At 39.6% G+C, this 25,812-nt stretch overlaps 1 protein-coding gene and 1 long non-coding RNA gene across 6 annotated transcripts in view; both read left to right on the top strand.

The window, feature by feature from the left end:
- Nucleotides 1-25,812, top strand: part of TRPS1 (transcriptional repressor GATA binding 1) — a 274,945-nt gene that overhangs the window by 193,238 nt on the left and 55,895 nt on the right. The gene's annotated exons all lie outside the window — the stretch shown is intronic.
- LOC109321441 lies at nt 15-22,205 on the top strand. The gene is made up of 3 exons (XR_002104056.1): nt 15-247; nt 3,206-3,208; nt 22,192-22,205. It is a non-coding gene; the product is annotated as an uncharacterized LOC109321441 (long non-coding RNA).

The following is a 25,812-nucleotide window of genomic DNA, read 5'->3' as shown; positions in this document are numbered from 1 at the left end:
AAATATTTGGGATATTTTTCTGGTTTATTACAGAGGTTTGATGTACGTTCACTGATTTGATTAGTAAACCCGTGGATCAGTGATTCCAGAACAGGGTGCTATGTCACGCCGGGATGCCTTAAGTCCTTCCAAGGATAACCCAGGGTGCTAAGCAGTGTTAGCACTATTAAGTGTTCAAACATGATTTACAACATAAACTCAGAGATTTCAAACAGGAATCCATAGTGTTAAAATATTCTGTTCTCTTGTCTTGCTGAGTTCTTTGCAACAGGAAAACTAATGTATTTTTCCATAGTCAAAAACAAAAAAGTAAAAACTAAGAGCCAGTATTATCCAAGGAGTGTCTCAAATCTAAGGAGGGGTACCTTGAATTGAAAAAGGTTGAGAGCCACTGCTATAGGCAGTGTGTGTCTCTGGCTGCAATAAGACTATTTCTCTCCAACTGTGATTGCAACACAGTGGTGACTAGTCCTTTGTTTAAAAAAATGAAAGCTGACATTAAGGTATTTTTCTTGAAGAGTCTTCATCTCTGGAACTCAATCCTATATTTTGTCAAAGAGAACCTGCATTTGTAGCCTCTCATGGCGGACACAGAAGTTGCCTTTACTGCATCAGACCCAAGGTCCATTACACTGCATCTGAGAGTGGACCTCACTGGATGGTTCTGTGGGAAGTATAAGGGTGCCCCCTCCCCATAGTAAATGAATGTGGTACACAGTGCACAGAGACTGTTGGAGTCTTATCTGTTCTTGCGAGTTATTTCTACATTTTGTGAGCTGATGGCTTTAGGGAGAAGGGGCCATCCTTCAGCTGACAGGTGGCCATACTTGGCTTGATCCTGCAATGAGTACCACATGGGTGGACTACCATACTTCTGCAGCTGTCCACAGTTTCAGTGTTTCTTGCCAGAGCAAGCCATATTGTGATATCAAGTTCCTTAAGCTTCAGATTTTAATGTAAATCAGAAAGACAGACAGACAGAAAGACAGGGATTGATTTTTAAGCAAATATATGAACATATTGTTCCCCTATTTGGATATAATTCCCAAAATGTAACAGGGTTAGCAAACACTTTTCAAGTGGACAGTGTATCCTGTTATCAGTCCATTGACTGTAACATATTTTTAAAAATCTGTTCTACAAGTGACTGTATAAACAAGAGATGATAAATGAGAAGTTAATTGGTGAAAACACAGAACCTTATTCGTTTCAGTCTGAGGCTTATTGTCAAAGTGTTCTGATGCAAATGAGTGGGAAAACGTACCAGGTGACTTTCCTTAGAAAACGCACCATTTAATAAGACATTTAAGTTGCACATAGACATGAGAAGGGTGGAGGTTGCAAACATGGATAAGAAAGTGGAAAATAAGTGCCATTTATGAGGAGTAATCCATAAAAGCCCATTTTCCATTCTAGTTTCCACCTCATCTATGGTCTAATTTTTCTGGCTATTGGGACCATTATGGTATAACATGGGTTTCGTCACAGAAGTAAATAACAGCTTGTTTCCTTGGGAGCAATTGAAAAACAGAGTGAAAACATCACTTACTGTTTTTGAAAGTTGTCAGATTGTCATGGTAGTAAAGTGTTGCATCATGTTGTCATGACAACTCAGATGATAAAATTGATTTAGAGAGTACCAAAAGACACCCTTCAATAATGAACATTCTTTAACTTTAAAGGTTTCAGCTCTTTCTTTCCATCTGTTCCTTTTTCCCCTCTCTTTTTAAAGAAAAAATAAATATATATATTCTATTAGCGCTCCTACTGAGTGAAAACTTGAAGCACTCAGTGCTTAAGTCATCTGTTTTTTCACTGAGACAGGTAGAATGAAGGAACTGAAATGTGGAGTCAGACACACTGCTGTGCTAAACCATCTCTACCCTGAGCTGGAGAAAGCTTGGAGTGAGATGAAAAGATATGTCTTTTTTTTCATGTTTATTCATGGATTTTCCTGTAGGCAAAAACATCCCAAATGTTCCAAAAAACAAAGTATTTGTGTTTAGAGAATATGTTCTAATTTGTCAGAAACTAAATTTCAGCCAGACTATAGTTCTTTGTCATTAGCCCTTTTCTAAAGATTCTGGGTAGGATGTTCATAGGTCTCAGCATTAGCTAGTACGTACTCCCTGTTGTACCAAATGGGCATTTAAACATTGCTGCTAACGGAAAACAGAGCTAACGTGGTGCTGACTACTCTTGAAAGTCCCATCTTCCACGAGTCCTATAATTAAAATGGCTATTTTAGACCAGAATGAATTAAACCTCGACACCAGAATAGGAATGGCAGTTATCACCAAGTGGAAAAAAAAGGAAACTCCAAACACAAACCATTGTTGAAGTGTCAGTATTTCCCAACAGAAGCACCAATACTTCTTCCAGACAGAGAGGAATGTGCTACTTATTAAATGTATTAATTATTTATTAATACTTCGTATTGTCCCTTGCATACCTTTTAACTTGAGAGAGAGTTCTGAAGATATCAAATGAATAAGGCTTTTCTCCATGAGGTGACCAAAGTGCTGGGGTAAGAACTGAAATATTTAGGTGATCCTATATGTGGTTGCCTTAAGAACTTCAACTGGTTACTGGGGTTACGTGGAGATTAGGCCTTTAGAGTATTTAGTTCCAGTTCCAATTAACAATCTTTCCTTAATTTTGACTTGGTACAGCAGAGGTCTGGTTCTTTGTAGGTGCTCCTAGGCATGACCATGCAACGCAGCGCAACACAGTGCAACACAATGCAACACATACATGCATGAAGCTGGGTTCTCAATTCCACTTTTGCCCATTTCTGCCATGTTGGTGCAAGTGTGATAAGATTCTGGATATATATGACTGGCAGAGAATTCACCCAATGGAGGTGAACGTCACCTGGTACAAAGCTGATGGAATTACCTCCTGCACATATAAGCCAACGTAAGTGCTATGTTGGAAAAGGAACACAATTCTGTTCCATGAATCTGACACTGGCAGTAGGGTTTTTAACATATGTTTATTCAGGCACAGTAGGGCCATGCAGAGACGTTCTGATACTAGCTCTGTTCACGCTAGCCACAGACGCAGCATACCTATGACAGTGTACTGCTGCTAAGAAACAGCTTATTGGCCTTCATACAGAGCCAAACTAACTTTACCTCACTGCTTCTGGTTCTGTAGCTAGTGTACTGTTTCACTGCCTTGCACTTCATAAACGTGCCTTTAGTGAGTTTAAAACACTGGTGTAAGCTAATGCTGACAGTGGCCTATGAAAATAAGTAGCTACCCTGTATTCCCCTTGTCCAACCATGTATTCCTGTGTAGGAATACAGACATTGGGGCAAATTGCTATAGCTACTGCTATAGGTATTGATATACACATGCACTCTCAGTGTATGTATGCACTATTCTATATATGATATTTTGTATTCTGTTTCATTATCTTATTTACTTTGTATTAATCTATACAATTTACTACTGATGCACACATTTGGTTACCACAGTGCTTTTCATTAACAGATGCCTTAATTAAAGCCAAATGAGAAGAAGAAATGTGGAAACTATTTCAAGTCTGCTTTTTTGCATGAACTTTCTGCTAACTAATACTGTATGTTTCTTTGTTGATCTAATTGCACTGCATTTAGTCCATCTAGTGCTGCCTCTCTGCTCACTTTTAACAAACCATCTAAGAGCTATGCAAGTTGCAGCAAGTTTTAGGCACTAATAGTGGCCAGGTAGTATTATACTATTTTTAATGAATGTCTGTTTTCTATTCTTTACTATGCTTTCTTTGGACAGAGGCCCATGAAACAAAGTATTAAGAAAACATGCTGCTGCCCTGGAATGTGTATATTAGCTGCAGATTATTTCCTATTAGCAGATTAGCTGCAAGGCTATTGGCTCAGAAAGGTCTTTGAGAGTATTTTGTTTTGTAACTGATTCAAGCCATGGGGGAGAATTGCCACCATGATTGGAAAGAAGAATTAGCTACTGTTGCCATGGACACTGGAGTTCACAGTTCCATTGTTAACTCCAGTGCTCCAGAATGAGATGCCACAGCATGAGTTCCTTAGCTTTGTTAATGAAATGATAAAATATGTTTTTTTGGGAGGGTAAGTGGGAGGCTGCAGCATTCTCCTGCGAGAGTTATTGTAAAATGGTATTTTCTTAAAAGAAATCAGTGTTTGATTTAGGGATTGAGCTCTGCTGCTGCTTTCTGCTATCTCTACAGTATTTGTCTGTGAGATCATTCATGCAGAGTTCCCTTTTAGCAACATACTTTTGTTTACCTTGTAGCAGGGACAGCAACCGATCACGTCCCTTCTTCCACAGCAGAGAGTTCTGACCTAGGGAAAAAACCATGCGTTTCCACAGCCGCAAAGGGGGTGGAGTAAAGGAATACTTTGTGGATTTTTATGGCCTTTCTATATTTCAGATCATTTTTCTGTGAGGCTCCCTGCATTCCACTGTGTGGGAGCTGATGCTTCGGTTATGAGCATAACAAGGTTTGGGTCAGCACTAGTGGATGCTCCGGCGTTTTAATCTACTTGCTGCTGTTTTCTGCTGAGCAGGGATTATGGCATCGGGGGTTCCTCCTGCTACAGCTGATTCGAGGTGGAATTGCTCTAAGTTATCCCGTTTTCTGTAAGCACGTAGTTTAAATCGGTAGCAAACAGAATGTGCATTTGCCCTTTAGTGGGGGGAACAAATCTTAGGCTGGATTCTGCCATTTTTCAACCAGTCTATGTGTGCCAAATTTCTGTTTTGTTTTGGGTATAGACCAGTTTTGTGTGCTGAACTTCTGTTCTGTTACAGGTACATACCAGTTTCCAAACACTTATACCAGTAAAAGTATAATGTCTGGTCAGAGAGGCTGTACTGCTACCTGTCAGTCTGAGGGCAGGGAGAAGCTTCCTCTCCTTCAGCCATGAGAGACAGCTCTTGCTTTGGGCTGCAGACTGGGTTCCAGGGTTTATCCTGTAAAGCACATCCATCAAAAGAAACATTTAAAATGAATTTAACAGACATTGTATAAAAGGAGTGCCACATTCTTGCAATTTTCGCTAATCACTATGGAACTGATCCTGAATTCCTTTCAGACAAAGAACTCCTTTTGACATCAAGGAAGTTCTCAATACGTAGAGTGCCAGGTTGCGTTGTACCCCAAAACCAAAACAAATGATATCAATATATTATTCTAGCCATTTATACCTCTGACTTTTTTCTGGAGTACTAACTGAAGTGTCAAAATGAAACATGAATGCTGCATCTCATTGTGTAATGCATTCAGGTTCATACTTTTGCCCTACAATGTTTTTGAGCCCCTTTTCTTTAATGTTAAAGGATTTGGTTGGTTAAATTAGCCTTTGTTCTAAACCAGGGGTGCTCAGTCTCCAGCCTGTGGACCAAATGTGGCCTGTGGAGGCATTACATCTGGCCCATGCATCTCCCCACAGGTCCAAAACTTTGGTAGTGGGGGAAAGTAGGGGCCTTTAATATGGCCACCCTCCCCCCTGCCAAATCCCTGAGCCCCATTCCCTGTGCAGCCTTTGTGCACATCTGTCACTTCAGCTCTATTTAGATTGTTCTGCCACATCATAATCCCTATCTTGATAGTAACAATGTTAGTTATAGCAACAGTCCACACTAGATTATGGACTAATAAATTACTACGGCCAGTTTTGGACAGTGGGTGCTATATAGCCTTCTTCAACAAAAAGTAGCTCCTACAAGATAGGTAGCAAACAGAAGGAAAGAGATTTGAATATGTTTTGTATTCCTTAAAATTTCTCTAACCTTGTTTTTCATTATCATGGTCTCCTGGTCTTCTTGGAATATACCCACCTACCCCCATCCTTTTCTGGACTGCTTTCTGACCTAACAATCACTGTCAGCTTACTTTCTGTTACATCTGAAATCTTCATAAGTTGCTGCTGTATATAGCAGAAAGTGGGATAAGAGAGGGCAGCCTTCTTTAAAAAACAAAACAAAAAACTACTGGCAGTCTGGGGCAAGGAGAAGGTTCAAACTTTTATCTTGATCTGGAGACCTGAGTCATACATGCCTTTTTAATTAACTGAAATAACTTTAATTGAATAAATGCAAAATCAAGAAAATAAAATAACAAAATGGCAGGGGCATATTTACATAAACTACATCCAGCTTCAATTAATACTATTTTCCTTATTTTTAAAAGAGAGGCCCATAGCCACTGCAGTCCAACTTTCCAGTGAGAGGAACTGCACATAATATTGAAATACCGAGTGATTAATTTTACTAATGACCCAGGAGAGTTGAAAATGTGTTGTTGAAAAAATTTATAAATCAAGTTCTTTACAATGAGTAAAGACAACAAGTAATGACAAGTTAAATTCTTTGCAAGGAGTACTTCCCAAATTATGCTTTTGTTTATACGTTTATTTTTAAAAGAGATTTCTAGTCTTTTTAAGTAGGAAAAATTTCCACAATGCAGTGTTTTGATTATATGGCTTGACTGATTGAAACAACAGCCCATGTTCATATTTAACTCTTCATCTTAATGGATTATCTAACAGAAAGTCTGATTATGACTGTTTCTGTTCCAGTACTTCACTACTAACCACAGTACCAGAAATCTACCTTAATTCTCTCTCTTGTGTTGGTACAAGAACAAAGGTGAGAAGAAAATCTAGACGTTGTTCCATTCACGTTTCCTTCTCAGGCATGTGAAGAATACTTTTGGTACTGTGTAAAAATGACCTTAATTAGAGGAAGTCATCTCCAGGGAAGGCTTAAGTGTATCTTACACTTACTAAAGTGACCAGGCAGAAGCTCAGTTTGATTTGCTTCAGTCAGGGGCTACATGACCATTGATTTTTTTTTTTTTAGGGGAAAACTCCCAATGCCTTGTGTCTAAAAGTACCATATAGTTCTAGATAAATTTGTTTAATGTACCCAAGGCCTTCTCTACACATGTAGGTGAAGGTGTGACTGGATCTAATGTATTATCCATGCAATTGTGCCACCTGCCATGCCACACTTACATGGCAGGGGTTACAATCGTAGGATCGTGCATTAGATCCAGTCGCACCTTGTTGCTGGTGTTGAGGAGCCTGATCCTGGGCTCCTGCTTTATCAGCAAGAAGCTTGCTCCCATGCCTGGGAACCCCCTTTGCTGCCCATATATATAGCCAGGGCTGAGAGTTCTTCACCAGGTGGGATCAAGAGCCCTGTCAGATGCATGTTTCTTGGTCCCAGCTGCACTGCGTGGGTAGCAAGGACAAAGAGCCCTGTCAGCTGCAGTCTCCCAGGCTTGGGGATATGCAGAGGCCCTATGGTTGGGAGATTGCAGCAGATGTGGTCTCCTAGCCATGGACTGCTTAAACTTGCAAGTTGAAGTTGGCTAGATACCAACTAGAAAGTTATTACACATTTTCCAGCAATAATTTTATAGCTGGTTGGACCTCTTTAAAGTGTAATAGTTAATTTGCACATGTAGTCAGTCTAAATGTATTGCGTATTTAACAAGGTAATTGTGCAATAGATATAACATGTAGAAGGGGCCCAGTGAGTTGAGTCTGTCCCATTGATTTTCACTTTCAATTGGCTATTTTTGTTTTACATTTTTGTTCTTTGTGTAGGTGTGTGACAATGTTTGAAATGATATTTATTTGAGAACAATAAGTTTTGTGACTAGAACAGAATCAGAGAAAATTAGGGTTTGAAGGGACCTCAAGAGATCATCTCGTCCAACTCCATGCTCAAAGGCCATCCCCAGCTATATCATTCCAGCCATGGATTTGTCTACTCAGGTCTTAAAAACTTCCAAGGATGGAGGTGCCACAACTAATAGACTTTAGTAAAAAAATAATTACAAGAATTACCTGGTGCAGGATTTCAATAAATTCTAGGGTTTCTTCTTTGTAGTTAAAAAGAGAAAAAAGAGCCATAAGAACTTCATTTTTTTCTGAATTTAGAAACAAGTCTCCTTCCTTTAAACACCCAGAGCTTTTCATGGTTTATTTTTCAGCTTCTGCGCAACGAAAACTTTTATAAAATGATCCACATCAAAGAGGGAGGGGGGAGGGAAGAACTCTATAATGAAAGGGGGCTAACTTGCCTGTAACATTTTCCATGGAGCACTTTTATTTGTGCATACATATTGATTTTCCATCTTCAGAAGGAGATTGTTTATAATAAATACTGTGGTGAGCTGTTTTTGCTCTACCGGCTCAGTACATTTTTGAATGCTGTCTTTACTTAGGAAGGTTTTTCAGAGATCTTTTGAGATAGGCAAAATAGAGCTACTACCATCATGGATTAGAATTTCCAGGATGTGAAAATGATAACAAGTTAAAATAATTTATTTTTTTATTAGATATGGAAATTACCTATTCTGAGTTACTCCATTATGTAGATAAATATATGTTGTTTTTAAATCTACAATGTTAGTATAGTATTGTATTTGAAGGAAAACAAAGCATTATATAGAATTGTAGCATTGTGTAGCTTGCTCTATAGACATACCCATCTCCTTTAATAAAACAACTAATGGAACAGTGGGTTGCAAAGCAGAATTGTTTGTCTTTCACTTTTTTTGTTTTTTTAATTGATTTTCAAAAATTGAGGTACAGAATGGTTGACTTTGAAATGGTTGACATTAATTGTCACAAAAAGGGTTGGCCTGAAAATGCAAAGCTCTGCAATTTGAAATTCAGGATTGAGTAGAGCCTTTAAAAATAGTATGGGGGGTCTCTTGGGGCACTCTGCAACATTTCTTTAGACTGCATGGCTGACCAGGTCTGGAACATGGAATGAAAGATAGACATATAATCCTATATACTTGCCTTCTTTATTAGGTTCTTTTCGGGGATAAATAAGCTTTTTGGGAAGCTCATGGAGCAAATATTCTACTTAATGTAGAATTTTACTTTTTGCCTCCATTTTCCTGAGCAGGGGCAACCAACACGAGTTCATTAGAGGCAGGTCCTGTCAGACCAACCTGGTGGCCTTCTATGACCACGTCACCAAATCCTTAGATGCAGGGGTAGCAGTGGACATAGTCTTTCTGGACTTTTGGAAGGCCTTCGGCACTGTCTCTCACCCCGTTCTCATTAAGAAACTGGGGGATTGTGGTGTTGACACCTACACAGTCAAATGGGTCGCCAACTGGCTGGAGGGCCACACCCAGAGAGTGGTAGTGGATGGGTCATTTTTGACGTGGAGGGATGTGGGGAGTGCGGTTCCGCAGGGCTCAGTCCTCGGGCCTGCACTGCTCAACATCTTCATCAGTGACTTGGACGAGGGGGTAAAAAGCACCCTGTTCAAATTTGCTGATGACACTAAGATGTGGGGGGATGTGGGCACATTCGAAGGAAAGAATAGGCTACAATCGGACCTAGACAGGTTACAGGGGTGGGTGGACGAGAATAGGATGGGATTCAACACTGACAAGTGCAAGGTGATGCACCTGGGTAGGAAGAACCAGCACCATACCAACCGGCTGGGGAACTCCCTTCTTATCAGTGCAGAGGCAGAAAAGGATCTTGGAGTCATCATTGATACCAAGATGAATATGGGCAAGCAGTGTGGGGATGCAGTCAGGAAGGACAACTGCACCTTGTCATGCATCCACAGATGCATCTCAAGCAGGTCCAGGGAGGTGATACTCCCCCTCTATGCAGCACTGGTCAGACCGCAGCTGGAGTACTGTGTCCAGTTCTGGGCGCCGCACTTCAAGAGGGATGTGGGCTAAGTACAGGCAGTCAGAAAGCCTGAGACTGAATTAATGCATTCTTGACAGGTTAGTTTAAAATGCACAGATTAAATTGAAACGGAAGTGAACAGACATTTACTCTGATTCAGGAAATGCAGCCATATGCCTGCAGTGGCTTAGTCCAAAAGCTGGGGATTGCTAGAGCGCAGCTCTCTGGCTGTATGTTCACTTCCTCTTCCTGCTGCCCTGGGGTCTCTGGGATTTGCGGTCCAGAACTACAACAGCAGGACTCTGTAGCGTTGCTCATCATTTCCTCTTCCTGCTTCCAGTTGCCTCTGGGATTTGTAGTCCACAGTTGTAGCCAGCAGTAAGTTTAAACAGAGGAAGGGGTGTTTACCCTCCCCTCCCTGGCCCCAGACCCTAGCCAGATTTTGCCGGGGGGGGCAATCCCCCCTTGTAGACTGGGCTGCATCCTCAGCTGGGCTCCCCCCGCCTTCCCCTTCCCTCTTTTTCAGCCAACCCTCAGTGTTCCAGATAAGGAACAAAGGGGCAGGGACAGCCCTGGTCTCTGGAGCAGACAGCCCAGCCCAGCCTGGGGCTGGAAAACATACTGGGATGCTGGGGGACTGTGATTTGAACCTGGAATTATCTGGGGCAGAAGTTGCATAAACTGGTTTGATGCAAATCAGTTAACTCTGATGCTACATTGAACCAGGTTTATCTAAAACCAGTTTTAGCCATTTTGAAACTGGTTTGTGTGCACTGAGATTCTGTTCTGTTACAAATTTTAAACCAGTTTCTGATTAATGAAACCAGTTTATGTACCTTCTGTCCCTAGCTTAGGTAGTTGGGCAAAAGATAGGTATGACCTCTGTTTCTTCTGCAACGGTGTCTATGCTCTCAGTTTGACACACTAGTTAAGATAGGTATCTCTTCTCTGAACTGTTTAAAGCTACCTAAGAATGTGGCATTCTGCTCTTTGTGAGAATGGGGAGCTATTTGCCTCTCTAGATCTGTCTCTGGACTCATCCATGTCTGAATGTTTCTGGAGTCATGTAGGTTTCTCCTTGGCAAGGTAGAAATCCCTGCAGTGTTCATGGAAGCAAACAATTCTGCTCAGGAGGTTCACGAGGCTTCCAATGAAAAGAATGGGAGATCTATGCATCTCGCAGAGGGTAAGAAGGTCACTCCCTGTGATAGATATGCCTTTGGGATATGTGTTGGGCAAGTCACTAGACATAACCATGAGAGAATAGTCTCCTGGCCCAAGTTTTTTCTGTAGACATGTTTTATTCCATGTGTTTTAGCATGAATTGTTTGTGATGCATATTAGATTTATCCTAGCCTTATTTTGGGGGAGTACTGGAGATGTTTGTCGAAGACAAATAAGAGGTTAAAAGCATTTATGCTGCAGTTAGCAATACACAAAGTGCTATAACATTTATATTTTATATTCCCCTGGTGGAAAATGTGCCCAGATGTGAGAAGGTGAGTATAATAAATAATTGAGGGGGACATTAGAAGAAGAAATCAAAGCCACTTATATGCTTATGATCTTTTAATTAAAGATACTTGAATGCAGATCACTGGAATTAATTCTAGTTTCCTTAATGGGCAGCACAAGTAATTTAGTTCTCTTTATACTATACCCTTGTTATTTGAGTGCACATGCAGCTGGTAGTGAATGGAGGGATCTGAATAAAGCTGCTGGTTATCCTGTACTGAAATATGAAATATTAGAAAAATATTCCATAGTGGGTTCTGGTGCTTAAGTTTATTACCTAGGTCTACATTTTCAAATATGAGTAGCCTAATTCTGAAAAAGTATTGAATGCATGCTAGTCTTCAGTGAAGTAAATGGATTGGGAGTTTAACGCTAGGCACCTGATTTTGAATGTGCAGGGAAATAAAAATAGAGAAGTATAGTAAACTACGATGCTGAGAAAAGATAGCTATTTAGGCTCAGCTCTTGTCTCAGGGAAGTCTATGGCACTTAGGCAACTTTTAGACATCTACTTGCAAATCTTTAAACAAAACCAAAAAAAACCCCAGTGCTTTAAACTCAGCACGCTCCTGCACTGAGGCTGTATTTGCTCAGAAGAGGCAGTGCATTAGTTGGACCGGCTTGCCCAATATCTGTGTAGATTGGGCACTTTAGTGGGGCTTTTTTTAGGTGCTTTTATCTAATAACTGATTGAAACAGCTTTAACTCAAAGTGCCAAAAAGCCTTGCTGAAGTGCCCAATCTGTACAGACGTTGAGAGCTGGGTTAAAGTAATGTATTGCTTCTTCCGGTAAAGTGTGTTTATTTATTTATTTTCGCATCTGCAAGCAGCCGTCCTAAGCACTCTTCTCTTTCACCCTACATGGGTCCCTCTAAAACTATTAACATATCTGCTTGTGTGATGTGCCTTTATTGTAAGTGCTGGAGGCACTTTTTATTTTCCTGGGAAAATATGTATGTTCAGACTCCTCTGGTTGCGTGTGACCTAGAATCATCTAAGTATTCCACAATCTGAATAAATAGTCTAAGCACATGGTTATGGGATATGCACAGCCTACACAGACGATGACCAAAAGGAAGGTCGGAAGAGGCCCTCAGCTTTGCCTGCCTGTGACCTGAAGGTGTGTGAAGAATTGTTTCCCACCTCCCAGGAAAGTGCCCTAACCACTAAGCACTGGATTAGGCAGCACTGAAAAAATCCTCCCACCATTCTGTTGAAGCTGGGCCACTGGTCAGAAAGGGACTCCACCTAATGGTAATTCTGTCCAGCTTCCATTCTTCAGCTTTGTCATGAGAATGACATATGGGACCATGCAAAGTCCAAGTATATTATATCTATCACATGCCTTTTACCTCACTGGTTACAGGTGCTTGGTCGTACAAAATTTAAAAAGTCTAATGGCAAAACATCTCTCTACCAACATCCCCCTTTATAAGGACAGCCTGATACTGCAGGGTGATGATCATCTCTTACAATGAGATAAATGCCAACTACCCCCATCAAAGGTGTAGAGTAAAGTGTAAGAGTGAATTCTGAAATGGTTTCTAGTATTTTACATGAACAGTACACACAATCTTGGTTGCTCAGTTTACTTGAAGAGTAGCTGCACTGTACCTAATTCTTTCCTTTGCAGTATTCTTTAGTTTGCCTTCAGAATAAAAGGCACACACAGTTGATCTTTGCTTTGTCACTAGTGTCCTGTGACACTATGCTAAACAGTCCTTCTGTTTTGGCACAAAGCTTTGTGCTGTTTTCTGCAAATGAAATTGAGTGAGTTAAATTGTAAACATGAGTCATCGACTTTTGAGACAATGATTGAAAATCATCTGCTATACTGAGTGCCATGAATCTATTCCTTTAAGCATGTTTTCTAAGGAGTTCTAGTCCACCAACTAAAAATATCATCCATAATTTAAAACTGTTCAGCATGAATAATTGTCTGTGATCAGAAATAAGATTTGACAGGAATGAAGATTAAATAGTGGTTTATTTCCAGTGTTTTCTAATGCTTGCTATCTCAAAGGTAGCAATCTCTTTGGAGGCATGTGCATTTTTACTTTAAAGTCAAGACTTTTTATCTAGTTGAAAATCCTGCACCCTTCTTTGAAAGCTGCACATTGAATCCCTAATGGGTACCGCATGTGATGTTAGATGAAAACCATTTGTGTTTCACTAACTAACAATGATGTTCCATGCCAGGAGAATTGGGGATAAGGCTAAACAATGTAATTAATGGATTTAAAGACAGAAAGAACACTTGGGTCTTCCAATGAAAATCTGATGGTAGTTTTTCAGAACTAAGAAACCATGGTATTGGCTTTTCATGATGAAAAGGTTTGTCCTCATCCTGAGAACGTTTGAATTAAGTTAATTTAGCCTTCTTACAATAGAAAAAAATGGTACTTTTGTATTTTGCTCTAGGATGATGGAATTACTGATTTAAAAAGGCACTGGCTTTTTCATTTCAAAAAGTACAATGTGTTTATAAATACTTCTCAAGGTAAAGAGGATAGGAAACTAGGATACATAGTTGTCTGGTCTCTACTTCAAGTTTATCAGACACAATTCCTAATCCATGTGAGAGTCAGATGAAAGAAATATAGCAAAATGCATGTTGTTTTGTGAGCATACTTACCCACATTCTCACTCATATGCTTTCTTGAAATTTGGGACATCTTTTTTGAATTTCTATTACCAGGAAGATGAGAAAACCTTAACAAGCTGAATTTTAAAGTAACTGTAGACATTGAAACAGCAGATTGACAAACTTTGAGGATTTGTGATGAAACACGAAAGAAATGAATCCAAAAAGAGACCTTGCAGGGGAAGACTTGCATTATAAGACTCATCTTAACGCGGTGTCACTGTGTTTCTGAAAACAGTTCTAAAAGCAGCCAGACTCTCTTCCTCTCTGTAGAAGTTTTGTAGGAGATCTCTAACCTTGACTGTGTACCTTGCAGACTCACCAGGTTCACCATAAAAACCTCAGCAGGGCAAAAGCCAGACAGCTGTAGCATCAAATAAACTGATCTGTGTCCTTAACTAGCTATCCTATTGATTTTTGGTAACCAAGAGCTAATAAAGGGACACCATTGTCAAAGTTTTAGAATCTGTCCAATCCTGGTTTAGGTGCCAGCCACTGGTTGATATCCTGCTGGTAATATGATTTTCTGCCAATGGAAGGAAACACACAATCTAGACCACTGTGTACTTTTGGCTTTCTGAAGTCTGTTGGTCAGGAGAGAAGGCAAAATGAGTGACCTGGAAAGCCAGCGTCTAAGGCTGGCAAAGTACATGCAACACATTTGAAGATATGAATCATTTTATGTCCACAGTGTTCAATCCATTACTGAAGGAGCCAGGAAATTTTACTGATATATAGAACTCTCTTGAAGTCAGTGAATTTACCCAACTTACACTAACTGAGACTCTGTCCTGAAAATTCTCTACTACTTTCAAGGCTGCTGCCACTTTTATGAATAAGTACTTACAAAATCAATGTATTCTAAAATCATATATAGCAACCAGGTCCATTCCAAACACACCTTTATTTTCTGAACTGGCCAGTGCTAATAACTGTATGTTGGACATTCTCTAAACCCAGTTCTACATGGTGCTAAATAAGATACAACTCGAAAAAGTATTTGCCAAACAAAAATAAAAAACCCCAATAAAATAAATGCAAAAAGAATCCATATTCAGTGAGCATTATTTCAGTGCATGTTAAAAGGACCTTGGCATTTGGTAATTCTATCTTCATAGATATTTTTTACAATTTACAATGTAAGCAATTTTATAATCCAAATTATGTATTCTTTCAACTGACATGACTCTGAGGAAGGTGAAAATGCATTTAGCTGCCTTCCACTATCAGATTGTTGTCAGTGGATCAAATTGTGTATTACTCTAGTATGGTCGCTATAGTTCTATTATTTAGGCTAGATTGGGACTGCAAATGGTTTTGATTGTATTCAAGTGGAAGATTTTACTGAAAATAATTTTGAAAAAGACATTCATTATGGTGACTTGCTGATGAATAGTAAGAGAACAAGAGATGCATAAAGTCTAAAAATAACTGCTGTTCTCAACTCCCTATGACATATTTACAAACTGCCCACTTTTCTATTATGGATTGAAAAGATACAAATGAAAGGTTAAGAAGGTGAGAGCAGTAATTATTAATTAAAAAGAACATGGCCTTTTTATGTCCCCCCAAATAAGGTTAGTATAATGCCTAGAGCTTCATTAGGTAGGTGTCACTAAAGGGTACACTGCCAAATATGAGACAGGCCATTTGCAAACCTTTCTTTATAGGTCTTCCTATGCCTGATGCGTCAGACTTTTCCCCCAATCCAGCATGTCTCTGTTGTCTCACACTCAAAACACTAAACAGAACAATTCTAAACATGTACAAGTAACTGAAATTTAGAGCAAATTAAAAAAGGTGTAATTGATTCATAATGTACCATTTGATATGCTGTCTCTTGGCTCAAATGTTGCCTCTTACATCCTAACTTGAAGAAGATAGAAAAAAAGATAAATGTCACTGGCACAGCTGATAAAAGTTTGTCACTGATGTCTCCAGAATATTGCTTTACAAGACTGATAGACTTTTCAGTAACAATGCCTTTAGAAATAATTATATTGATATTTCATAATTTCTGGGTCCACCATTTTATTAGGATTATTGTTTTATTACTATTACTATTCTGCCTTAAACTAAGATCATTTAATTTCCTTGTCTTCTGTTGCTTCTTGCTTCCCCATCTGAAACAATAATTTTACTGTTGTGATATGTAAATTATTTCCTTACAATCTATATACCCCAAGAGTCCTGGGTACAACATACTTTAACAGGAGTCACAAAAATGAAACAAGGCAGTGGATTGCGATTTTCATTAATATTTAGTCATCATGATTTCCGCTCACCAGCACAGGGTTAAACTGATCTCTAGAGCTGGAGTTATGAAGAAATTTTCCTGTAGGGAATATTGGCATGCATTTTAGGGGTGGAGAACTTTCAAGTGCTGAGTAAAATCAGGTTCAAGACTTAAGCATCGAATGTCTCCCATACAATGGACACTTATTGAATGTACTGCATAGGCACTGGCCTTCACTTTCAGCATTTCCCTAAAAAAAGAAAAAAAAAACCCAAACAAACTAAAAAAACAAAAAATGGAGAACAGCAAATATAGAGGTTCTTAAACAAAATGTTTTGTGTAACATCAGCGACTCTCCTTTTAAATCTATTAATTTAATCATTTACAACTTCCCCAGATGGTTTTTCCTCCCTTCCTCCCCTTCAGAATGGAGGACTGTTAGAGATATAATCAAAGCATGTGCCACAGTTCCCTGTCAGGAAGAGGAGGTGCTCAGTGCTTATACTAAGTTGATTTTTTTTTTTTGAGTATTTTTGCCATCTGCAGAATATAGACAATAAACATGTAAATGTTTAATGGTGTGCAAGCCATGTACAAAATAACACATTTTAGAGAAAACAACCATCTGCCTTTTTCCACTTTAATGTTTCCTTGCAACTGCCTTTTTAAAAATATTCTTTCTTTATCAAAGGTATTTTTGGTAATGTTGCCATATGAACTACAGATGGGAAGAGCCTAAAATTACCTGTCTGTTCTGTCATGTATTCTTGTCCATTTTCTTAAGGAAAGGACTGGTATTTAGACTCGTACCAGTTTTCCTGTGTTTTGAGGGCACTTTCCAAGCCAAAAGAACTTTTAATGAATTTGCCAACAGCATGCCAGTGTGATCCAGATCAAGCCCTGATGTGATTTCTCTGCCTCTGCTCCCTTCCCTGCCTAGGGTATTTTTCTGGGGGCTGTGGCATCAAGGGGGAACACCCTGTAGAGGTCCTAAGATGCGTAATTATAGTACGGCTTAAATACGTGTTATATGTTTGCTAGATCATAAACCATTTAGGCTACATCAACTGGTGTAAGTGACCAGAAACAGGTTTAAATCTGTAACACACCAGAAGTTAAGTACACATAAACTACTTTCAAAATGGCCAAAACTGCTTTAAGATAAATGTGGGTGGATGTAGTACCAGACTTAACTGATTGGGGTGAAACTGGTTTATTGAATTTCTGTCCCAGATCCCCTCTAGATTCAGGTTAACTCACAGTGCCCCAGCATGGCTGACACTTTGCATCCCTCCCCTCCAACAAGGTGGGCAGGCTAGCCTTGGCCCAAGCTGTCTGCTCCAGCTGAGCAGGGAGGTATACTCTCCCCGGCTTCTGGCTTGGGCTACTGCAGGCATGTGGCTGAATTTCCAGAATCAGAAGTAAATGTCTGTTCACTTGCTTATTGGTTTAATCTACACAGCTTGGACTAACTTGCAGTAATTGAACTGATTCAGCCTTGGGCTTTTTGACTGTCTGTACTTAGCCTTAAAGGCCAAAGTTATTAGGGTGCCTGCCAACTTTCTCTTGAATAATTAATTTTCATAGAAAGCTCAATGGTTATCTTAAAACAGTCGATTTGCCTTACTAATGATATTATACAGATTGAAAATAACTATGCATACAGATTTTTTTCTTTTGTTTTGCCTTTGAGACATCCTGAAATGCCCATTGGCCTATCTGGTTGCTGCTCAGAAGATAAAACCATGCCATTTCCATGAGCTGCGTATTATTTCACAGTAATACATATGCAAGTTCCCAAAGCACCTTATACACCATTGGCATTGTTTCTCCCCCTCCCCCGCTCCCATCATTCCACCTCTGCGGTCAAAGAGCATGAATACATTTGTTCTGGTAGCCATAATGAAGATGAACAATATCCTATCAACTCTAACTTGCCAACGTGGCCACGGATAGACCTTACAGCCTTGAGTAGTCTCATTAAAGCCAGTGATACTACTTATAGTAGTCAACTTTTCTCATGTCGGTAATGTTTATAGGACTGGGCCATAAGTTTGTGTGCACCAACAGCTACAGCAAATTGGGTACAAGCTGAAACACTGTCTAGTATTTCAACCCACTTCCTATTGGGAGCAGTTGTGTGTTACAACATGTATTATTTTCCATAAAATAGATGCTCTGTTGATATAGAGCAGTAACATGCTATGTACTGAATAGATATCTAATCTAATTAACTGGACAAATTTCAGGAGTTGTGGATTGCTAAGTTTCCTTTAAAAAAATATAACTATAATTTTAGAGCATTAATTACTGCTCCTGTGTAAACAAAACGTTACCAGAAAATTACTGCTCCTGTGTAAACAAAAAGTTACCAGAAAACATTGTGGAAACTTTTATACATAGTATTCATTATTTCAGACAGCCTTTCAAGCTCTGACTGAAGTACTATGTGAACAATACTTTCTGAACCAAAGCCACGTTTGAGCTGTAAAAGCATCCAGTTGTTTTCATTTTATAAGATGTAACTTTATTTAGACCTTTGTTTTCCAGGCTGGTGGTTTTATTGGTGGAGATAATGGAGCAGTTTAGTATTAGCAGAGTTGTCCAGATCAGATTTATTCATGAGTGTCAGTTAGATGAGAATCTATGCAAGTATCTATCATGTTAATCAAAAGTTTAGAACAATAAGTAAGGAGGAATAATGTTCCAAGTCACAATTGCACAAGATGCGTAGTTGGAAAGTGGCACTTATTTATCCAACAAAACATAGCAGGTACACACATGCCTGGTAGAGCAGACAATCTGTCTGTACCCAGATTATGGTCTATGCCAATCACCCTGTAGGAAAGGTTTCTTAGTAATTTAATTGTCCCTCCACCCAGTTAACATGCAGCTGATTTAAGATGAGTTTCCTACTGAGACTGTCTTTCTTATGCTATATGTCTGTCTGCATCTCCATAAGCAGTGTACTTTCTTTTGCCAACTAAACTTTTCAGGAATCATTTAAAAAAGGTACAAATGCATTTCAAAACTAACATACAAGTCAAGTTAGTGTTGAAAGTTAGAAGAATTGAAAATGTGTATGTGAAAGAAAGGTATTACACAGACTACATTTCTCTTCTAATTAGTGGAATTAATACAAAAAATGTAAATTTGCCTGACATGAAATGGGAAAAAAATGAAAACCTGAAAAAGCCCTATTTCTTTTAACACTGTTATTGTAATAGCATCTTTCCACGTCAGGACACATAAGCAACCTACTGACTGCAAAAAGCTTTTTAAGAATACCCTCTTGGCTTATGCTGTATGCATTTATGCAGTGGTATTTGTTTATATTTCATGAGTGCAGATAGTTTTTCCAGAACTCTGAAACTTTTTCACTGAAGTGTAAGAAGAATAGCAAAATAAGGCTAATGTTCAGGGTCCAATATGGGTGTGTCCACACATACGTCTGACTGTGCAGTTCTTACTGTGCAAACATTTAGCGCTTGCTTTAGGATGTACTAAGTGACTGCACAGTAACCCCTGTTACTGCGCAGTTCTGGTGGCACACAGTTTGTTTCCAACTGCAGTAGCTTTGGCGTCATGGTTCGTGCCCACTGATGCTGTCTCAATAGCAATGAGTTATGTCACCGTAACTTGTCACTACAGCAACATAGCATCTCTTGTAGATGTGCCCAACATGTTTTAGCAGAATGTATCAAGTGGAGTGCCCAGGGGTTGCTCCTGGGGCCAGTTTTGTTCAATATTTTCATCAACAACCTGGAAGATGGGATGGAGTGGACTCTCAGCAAATTTGCAGATGACACCAAGCTGAGGGGAGTAGTAGATGCATTGAAGGGTAAGGCTAGGAATCAGAGAGATCTCCGAAGCTTCCTCCGAATCTTTTCTGAACCAATTCAGAGTCTTCAAATCGATTTGGACCTTTTTATTGTTCTCCCACCGTATCGGGCTGAATCTCCTCCGAATTGAATCAGTACCCGAAGCTTCGCATAGCCCTAGTGATTATGGCTTGGTTATGTGATCTTTCAAAATCAGGAGGAGGCTGAGAAGACTGCATCAGGGAAGAAAGTCTTGTTTTACATTCTGAATGTGTTCAGGGTTTGATCGTTCTCGTATCTAATGAAAGGGGGTTCTAAAGAGATGGTTTTTGCACTAAAAAAAAAATTGTTTCCATTTCTCACTATTGAAAGTGGCAGAATTTTAAGTTTCGCAATGTCTTGTTTTGGAGGGAGAATTATTAGAGTGTAGTAGTATTTTCCCTGTTTTGCAGGAGGTAGAAAAAAGGGATAATGGTGAAGAGGCTATTCCATATTACGTTGCAAGTCTGAGAAGGTGTTCTGGGCTCATCTTTTGGAATTCCTCTGAAGAATCTGTAACTATTGATTGAATATTGTATCTGTTATAAATTTTTGTGAATACTTACACTTGTACTTAATTTTATCCTACTAAATTCAGTGAAACAACTCATGTTTGAAGTCAAGCATACCGTCAATCAGTGCAGGTTCAGTCTGTGTTGCTACTTACTGCACATGCAGTGATACCTGCTTTATTTTTCAAGAAGGCTCCTTTGGGAGAAAACAGTTTGTGAAGTAGCCAGCAAAGGTTTTTTGCTTTATTCTTTGTAGACCTGAAACATACAGCAATATTCACTGCTCTTAGCAATATGAGTATCATGCGTATTCTGCGCTCGGTCATAGCTCAAAAGGCCTATTGGAGTTGACGGGAGTTCTGTTTGGGAATCGAGTTCAGTGTGTACAGTACAGATGGATGCTGTGAACAAGAGATCTGCAATGCAGTTCTGAAGGCAGGATGTGGTCCTTATGCAGTATTCAAACTAGAATTAAAAATCAATAACTTAAGCTGCACACTGGCAATGTGGCAAAGCACGCATATATTACATTGCACTTCAAAAAGCATCTTTTTACTCATCTATGGAATAATATTTCCGGGTTCTTTTGTTTTGTTTTGTTTTTTCCTGCTAGAAGGAAGTTTCCTTCCGGCCATTCTGTCTTTAAGTTGCAGTCATGCCCTTTGCTCTGGAGAAGTCTCTTATAAAAAAACTTTTTTTTGTTTTTTGTTTCAGCAGGCAACTATGCCTTTTACTCGGGTGGGTTTCATTTTCAAGTTCTGTCTGTAGGATGCTATGTAAATTATCCTAGTGCAAGACAGGCAGTGATGCTGAGTGGACAGTGCATGAAAAATATTAGGACAAATATTCTCTGCAGGGGTATGCAGATAAGGTTCTTCAGGTAAATCCAATATCTTATTAGGCCAACTCAAATAGTTGGAAAAATTCTTCTTTGCAGGCTTTCACGTACCAATACCCTTTTATTTGGTCTAATAAAAGATACTGGATTTACCCAAAGAACCTTGTTACTTTCTCAAGATTGTAGTGTCATTAAAAAAAATACTGAGTGCCATTAATTTAAATGTTAACAGCATGACACTGTATCACTGTCCACCTTCCAAAACACTGGCATATTACAAGAGGGATTTCTCTTGGATTTCTCCTGCATTAGGTATACATGACAGTATGTTTAATTCCAATGCCCAAATTCAAATATTTTCCTGGTTTTTATATTGATTTGCTGCTCCCTGTATGAATGCAGGTATATATACAAGGCAGGTTTTCTGCCATATCTCACAATGTGACTTGGACTGTACTGGAAATTGAACCGAATCCTCTGGGCATGAAGTAAGAACAAACAGCTTATTCCCTTCTGGTGCTCTAAACCACATGAACTTAAATATTAATGAAAGTTTCATGAATCACGCATAACATATACTGCCCCTTTGTGCTGGAAAATGCCATGCTTTTTATGGTTGCTGCTGTACACCCAGGATAATAGGAATCAGAGTCATAAAACAGTAATTAATACACTTCTGAACTGAGCTTTTTTATTGTGTAGATGCTAATTAAGGTTGATAGATAGCAGTGACTGAGTACTGTGTAATACAGTTGGTCAGCATAAGCAAAAGGTCAGTTATCATTTTGACTGCTTTAAGTGAAGATGTTTTCCCTTATGTCAGTTGATTCAGGAACCTCCAGTGATAGAGAGTAATGCCTTTTGCATTTATTTTTTAGCATTCCAATTTTGAATGACACTAAAAAGAAGAGAAGTAGGAGCCAGTTGTTTTGCAAAGATGTGCATACCAATACAAGGTTAACACTTAAGTTTGAGATTGTTAAAATAGTGATCATGATTTTTTTCATTTTGTGGTATGAAACTTGAGATACTTTATGAAGTGGGCTGTTTGTCATAACAAGATATATATCATTTCATATATATGCACTCTGAATATCAGGCTCAATCAATGTATAAAGCTGGATACCCAAAAGCATCACTCGCACACAAAAATTGTGACCATTTCTGAACAGGTTCTTTGTATTAGGAAATACTGGTGATGCCATTTTTTAAGCTTCCTGCTCCCATTGGTTGAAAGGACTCAGCTTCTGGACTAAAACTGAGAAAATTAGCTCAAGCAATACAACTGTATCCAAAGAGGAGAGACATTATAATGAGTTCTTGCTCTCTGGGCAGCCTTTTTGCGGACATCTCATAGAAGCTTGTGCCAATGTACATGTTTAACTTTACCTATGATCTCTCTGTCCTCCAGACCATGCTAACTAGCATGTTAATCCAAAAGTGTATTTTAATTTTATGTATGGTATAAATCATACTTAAGAATGAACAATTGCAGCATTTAAGGTAAAGTTTTGCAAAGATTTTTGTTCAATATTTTATCTACAATTTACTGTGTTTGTAATACATTTGCACGCTCCCTAGAACAACAAGTTTCCGGTCTTAATGGGGGATTTTGGACACTATTGTGATCCAAATAATAGTTGGTCATATTAAATACACTAACTAGCTGTTTAGCTGTTAAAATTGTTTAAGTACATAAAGTACTTCCTACTATGTGAGGGGAAAAAAAACACATTATGTTTTTTAAAAGATATACAAAATTGAGAATATATTAGATGAATGGGACTAAGAAGGATGCAAGGTTTTACATACTCAGCATTACTAAAATTTTAGAGAAGAGCAATTCAGTGCTCCATAAATCACTGCTTGACAGTAGTTCTAATAAAGTCTGAGTGGGTATTTGAATAATGGTATTACCATTCTTTAAGATCTCTCACGAAGCCTACTGTCCTAGGAATATGTGTACTGTGAAAGATGATGATCAGTACAGCAGGCAAAGGAGTAGGAAGAATTAGAGAGGAAAAAGTATACAAGGAAAAGAAGTAAAGGCCTTATTTTAAAAACCTTGGGAAGAAAACCATCTAATATATTCCCCCTCATAGGGCAAAAGAGAACAAGACTGACAGTAAGTAGAGAAGAGTAATGCACTTCAGGTTTGCTAAAGTGGTATGAGTGACACTGGCCTCTGTTAGGAGATGGAGGTTCTTAATTTTGCTTTAATATACACTTTATTTTAGGGCTTCAGTTTCCAGGACCTATTGCAATTTCTGGAGGGAAGGTAGCCACATTCTGTGGTATATTACGAGACAAGTAGGGAAGCCAATTCTTCCACAGTCCATTGGTATTCTTTGGATGGGAAACAGTGATATGATTATGGCTGAGTACAACAAGGAAGGTTGTAACTAGCAGCTTATGTTTTAGTATAACTAAATGCTAACTTACTGAGGCAGCTCTGGGCACACTCTGCTGAGCAGCCACTATTGACGTTTCACTTGTGTAACTTGAACATTTTCTGTTCTTGCTGAGACTGCCAAGTCTAACGCAACCCAAAATGCTGGTTATGCAACTGCAAGTGAGAAACTTGGGCCACTTCAGACAGTCTCTTCCTGACAACTAGATTTTTGTCCAGTCCGGCTTTTCATTTACTTTTTATTTAAACTGGATAAAGGCTTCCCCACATAGGCTATGTCAGTATAGGAAAGGCATGTGTTGTATCAGTCAGCCAGACAGACTATTAGAGTATAATTACATCTCGGATTCAACCTACTGAGTTTCCCCTAATCACTAACTGAACTGTTGGCAATTAACCAAGGCAGTTTGTGGGAGGCTACTAGTAGAAGTCCTCAAGTGTGGGTCTTATGTAGTAATTTCTTCAATGACCTTGATACAGAGAGTAACCATGTATTAATGAAATTTGCTGATGATGCATTGTCAAGACAAAGAAGGATCAGAACATCATGCAGGGAAAATTGAATGGCATTAAGGACTGGAAAAAATAGAAATGGGATGAGATATAATTGAATAGAGAGTAGGGTTGTGCAGTTAGGAATTTTATGAAAGAATATATTTTTGAAGAACCTGAGGCTTATCACTGGTTTAATGACAGAGGAGAAGAAAGCTCTAGTCTGTAAATTACAAGATGATTTTAGGCCTTCAGTGTAATATAGTTGTGCAAAAGGCAGTTCTGATGCTAAGATGCCTAGTCACAGTATTTCTGGCATGGATAGGGGAGAATGCTACTTTACAGGTTACTGGTAACACCTCATTTGCAATAGTGTGTACAGTTGTGATCATATATGTTCATGGAATAGGATTTCAAACTAGACTTGGTGCAGAATAAGGCTACCAGGATTATGAAATGAATGGAGAACTAGACTTATTTATCATAGAAGATTGGAGGCTGAGAGGGAATATATGTGATTTCTATCTATAAATATATCAGAAGCATAAACAGTAGTAAGGAAGAGCTATTTAAAAATAAACTTGGCTCAAGGACATATAGTTCAAAACTGTCCATGAATAAATTTACTCTGGAAACTAGAAGAAGGTTTCTAGCCATCTGCGACAGGAGGCCTTTGCAGGGGCCAGTCACTACCTTGGCCCACCCACACCTGTCTAGAGCAGTTGGCCCCCCTGACTCATCCGCCACGCCTTTGTTGTAACTAAAGAGTTTCTAGACGGGAGGCTGCCCATTTATTTAATGCCCTGATGCCAAGGGCACAATGCATGGCTCTGTACTGCCCCTACACCATGTCCCATGCCTCACAGATGGCATCCAGTTCCACTATTACTACCCTGGACCCTTGGCTGGGCTGCACTTGGCCTCTGGCCTAAACTTAGCCTCAAGCATCCTTGAACATACCTTGGCCTGGCCTCAGGTGTCTGTAGACGTGCCTTGGCCACATGCCCCCTCACTGGGTCCTCTACTCTGGCTGGCCTATGCATAGTTCTTCAGGCCCCCATGGAACCTAATCTATGCAGCCTCCAGCAGCTACTCAGCCCCTTTACTGGAGCCGCTACCCTGCCCCCTCACTGGGGCTTCTACTCCCCTCCTCACTGGGGCTCCTGGGCCTTGCACCCCTAGGGCCTCAGGTGTCTGTTGATGTGCCTGGATCCTGCCTGAGGCCCCATTCAGTGGGCCTGGGCCCGTGTTTTTCTGTCAGGGTTGGCTCCTTTAGCCTTTCCCCTCATAGTTTCATAGTTTCTAGGGTCGGAAAGGACCTGAGTAGATCATCTAGTCCGACCCCCTGCCATGGCAGGAAAGAACACTGGGGTCAAACGACCCCAGCAAGGTGAAGGTGTTCATCTAGCCTCCTCTTAAAGACCCCCAGGGTAGGAGCCAGCACCACTTCTCTTGGAAATTGGTTCCAGATCCTAGCCGCCCTGACAATGAAGTAGTGCCTCCTGATATCTAGCCTGAATCTACCCTCTGCCAGCTTGTGACCATTATTCCTGGTCACTCCTGGTAGTGCTCGGGGGAACAGGGACTCCCCCAGTGCGTGCTGGTCCCCTCTGACTAGTTTGTAACAGGCCACTAGATCCCCC

The sequence above is a fragment of the Crocodylus porosus genome, unplaced genomic scaffold (genome assembly GCF_001723895.1).
Source record: "Crocodylus porosus isolate Cpor-Errol unplaced genomic scaffold, CroPor_comp1, whole genome shotgun sequence".
In the NCBI taxonomy this organism is placed as follows: domain Eukaryota; kingdom Metazoa; phylum Chordata; order Crocodylia; family Crocodylidae; genus Crocodylus; species Crocodylus porosus.
Note: the sequence above shows the minus strand (reverse complement) of the source record. Positions and strands in the feature narration are given on the sequence as shown.